General features: G+C 32.3%; 1 long non-coding RNA gene across 1 annotated transcript; it reads left to right on the top strand.

The window, feature by feature from the left end:
* The first annotated feature begins 2,100 nt into the window (after nt 1-2,100).
* On the top strand, nt 2,101-3,493 carry LOC127151212 (uncharacterized). Its single transcript, XR_007823939.1, has 3 exons — nt 2,101-2,216; nt 2,774-2,889; nt 3,064-3,493. It is a non-coding gene; the product is annotated as an uncharacterized LOC127151212 (long non-coding RNA).
* Nucleotides 3,494-3,777: the final 284 nt, after the last annotated feature.

The raw sequence follows: 3,777 nt of genomic DNA, 5'->3' as shown, positions 1-3,777 counted from the left end.
CTTTACAATTTTGACAAATTCCATTATTTTGGAGCTTCTGAGTATGAATCTGTATTCATATTTTTTATATTTAAATAATATTTAAACATACAGTTCTATCTCTAAAACAACGACTATATCATATACTTGTCGGTTTCTCTCTCCTTGCCTCATTCAAACAATTTGAATCAATCCATCGTACTATTCTAAGTTTATTTCTTATGAGCTAGTAGGAAAACCTAATAGACCTATATATCATGAGCTCCAACGATTCAAGATTAGCAGGCTAAACCCTTTTAGACCAAGCTAAGCAACATTTGTTATCTAACTGATTATTCTACTAAAGTTCTGTAGTTGCACTCCCTTCACTACATATATATTTGTGTCCATCTGATATAATCATGATCAGTAAGTTAATCCTTCATAGGTTGATTGTAAACTCGGCTAGGTCAAAATACCGTTTTATCCCGAGACTATATCTTGCTCCTTAAGTCCCACTGACCAACTATTGAATAATTGGTTTAAGGTCAAACCTATAAACCGAATCCCTTTCGGGCCAATGTGGATGGGGCCCCTTGTTCAAGACTTGGATTTAGTTCTTAAGGGAACAACCTATCTACTAACCCTAAAGCGGGTATGAGTAAATTCTGTCTTGCACCCCTATTTCACAAGTTATCCACCTGATCTTACCCCTATAATGAGAGACTTATTGGGCCAATGCGAAAGAGCTACTCTCACCTATGCAGATCTAAAGATAATATCGTGTGGATAGGAGTCCATAGCTAGCTTAGGATTAGATTAAGTTACCCAGGTCATCAATAAACGAGATAGTCAGTTTTAAATAGTAAATGACGTTATGACGTAAAAAAGACTATTTCATGATTTAGTCTTGTGTAAACACTTCACATAGGATGCCCCCACTTTCATGTCTCTACTTGAACAATTCAGGATCACCTTGTTCGTACTAACTAAAAAGCGGGTCGCATCCATAGTTTCTCTGAATAAGGCGCTCAACCTTTATCCATATACTATCACTAGTACAAATATGAGTTTAATGACACTTGAAATATAAAATGTGAAAAATATAAAAAAGCTGAGGTGGGAGAGAATAAAATGTGTCGTTAAAAATAAAAATACAGAGTTTTTCTTGACACAATTTTCTTGACGCAATATAAGTTTTCTTGACACAATTTTCACGTCGTTAATTAATGACATAATTTATGTGTCATTAAAAAATTATCCTAATAAAAAATCAATTATTTCCTTAATTTGTACACATTATGATTTTTTAAATAAATCTTGTAGGCTTTCATCCTTCTCACGAACCGTTCTCACGCACGACTTTTCGGTGCTTCTTCTTATTCACTCCTCCATCTTGCCATCCATCCATCCTGCTCTCCTTCGTCGTTCCCTTCCTCCGTCCGGTGCTTTGTCGCAGTGAACTGTAAGAGTTTTCTTGAGTTTAGATTTGAGCCATGTAAGTGTAATTTGTTGAATCATATTAATATTCAATTTGATTTTTATCTTTCTTTTTTTGGCCTATAAACATTTGGGATCTTTTCTTTTAATAATGCATTTTAAAAAAGTAATGTCAAAAATAGGGTGGGAGACAAACTATTGACAAAAATAGAGTGATTTTGTGAAAGTCGTGTACCCCGTACAAGACTTTGCTAGGAAATCGTAGACGGGTTCACGACTTCAATGCGTGGACCCCATTCCCTTCTTTTTTAATTCAAATATATTCAATATATAAATTTATTTATTTAGTATTTAATACGTGGGCCCCACGCATTGAAGTCGTGGACCCCGTCTACGATTTCCTACCAAATCGTGTACGGGGTACACGACTTCCACAAAATCACTCTATTTTTGTCAATAGTTTGCCTCCCACCCTATTTTTGACATTACTTTTTTAAAATGCATTATTAAAAAAAGATTCAAACATTTGTTATGCTCACAGATCTTTTCTTTTTTAGTTTAGCTTCTATCATAATTTTTATTGGAATCTTCGAATTCCCAAATAATGAAGCATTACATTCTAAAAGTTTGAAATTTGAAAGTAACTGTGACTATTAAAAACAATGATTGGGTAGATAGCTTTTGGTGTTTATTCAATTTGTCAAACATTTGGTGCAAATATTATTTGCCATGGATGCTTAAGCTTTTTTTATATTCTTGGTTTTTCCAAGCAGGATTCCGGTAAGAACATCCAACTATTTGCTTTCCACATATTCAAGGTATTGTATGCTACTCTCTTATTGGACTTCAACATTAATCCTTACTTCAGTATATGCATCAAATAAATTATGAAAATTCAAATTTTGTAAATATGAATAAGTGGAGAATAGAGAACTAGCTATAATTATTCGTAAATAAGCTATACTCATAAAAAGAGTTGCATTTTAACTAATTTGAACCAATTTTCAGACTTTTTTGTTACTTTTTAGGGTTAAACTTTCAGTACAAAGCTGTTGATATTTTGAATGGAGAGCATTTGACTCCTAGTAAGTTTAATGTTATATATTATATGTGTACATACATACATATATATATATTTTTGAAAATTGAGAACATGTACAGTAGTGAAGTTTGAATAGGTTCTCAATTTGATGAACGTCAGTATGACTAAAAAATGAATGAGTTGTTAGTTTTCTGTTTTAACTTTTCTCGACATCCAAGACAATTTGAGTTGTGAAATTATTAAGATTCATCATTTTATCTTGATAAAATTATGTTTTTTAACCTCCTAATTCTAGTTTTCTTCTTATTTGTTTTTATCTCTTGGTCATTGTAGACTTTCAGCTAATGGAAAGGATTTCTTCACTTCATACAATGAAATTTATGCCAGTTTTGATTTTATGGGCCTGCAAGAAAATTAAACCTTCTTGGAGGGATCTATGCCTACAGTTGGTACATAACACTACTTATTTTCTCTTTAACTTGTGAATTGTTTTCTTTTTTCTATTTATTGATTCATAATTAAGCAATCTCTCTGTGGATTTTTAAGTAGTAGTTGTGTATTATTTGTTGCTCTAGCTGGTTTGCAATGTTCTGTATTATAATTTCAATGTCATTTTTATAAAGGTTTTGAGAAGCCATTTGCAATTCAACAAAGGGGAATTGTTCCTCTTTGCAAAGGGCTTGATGTCATTCAACAAGCCCAGTCTGGAATTGGGAAGACTGTAACTTTTTGCTCTGGCATTTTGCAGCAACTTGATTATGGTCTTGTGCAGTGCCAAACATGTTACTTCCATTCAAGGTTTGTATGCATTGGTTTATTTTTTAATTTGAAGCACATATACTAAGTTATTGATACAATCTTTTCATTCTAGTGTGTGACATCTATGGGTAGACACCTCTTGAGGTATGCATTTTCTGCTAGGAACTTACAGACCCACCATTTTCTCCATATATTTCTAATTTACCAAAAACTTAGATAATAGTCGTTTTTATTTAGAAACTGGTTTCTGAGGCCATTACTGGATCTTGAAAATTTGAATAAGCAACTTAATGTTGTATCCTTCCATTGTTTGACCATATAGAATTGAGCTTGTATTAAATGTATAAGCAAAATGTATTATGTCGTAACATTCTAAAAAAAAAAAAAAGGAAACAATATGCCCTTGTTCATAATGATAAACAAACACACTAGGAGACTATGCAGGTTCTTTTTTGTAACATTTTGTAATTCTCTTTTTTATGTAGACTATATACTCGAAATTGATCCACGTTTATGTCTTTAGATAAAGTTCAAGTTTGCTAAAAAATAGCCTCGGGATTTTAGTTTATTGGATTTAA

Source organism: Cucumis melo, chromosome 10 (genome assembly GCF_025177605.1).
Source record: "Cucumis melo cultivar AY chromosome 10, USDA_Cmelo_AY_1.0, whole genome shotgun sequence".
Lineage (NCBI taxonomy): Eukaryota > Viridiplantae > Streptophyta > Magnoliopsida > Cucurbitales > Cucurbitaceae > Cucumis > Cucumis melo.
Note: the sequence above shows the minus strand (reverse complement) of the source record. Positions and strands in the feature narration are given on the sequence as shown.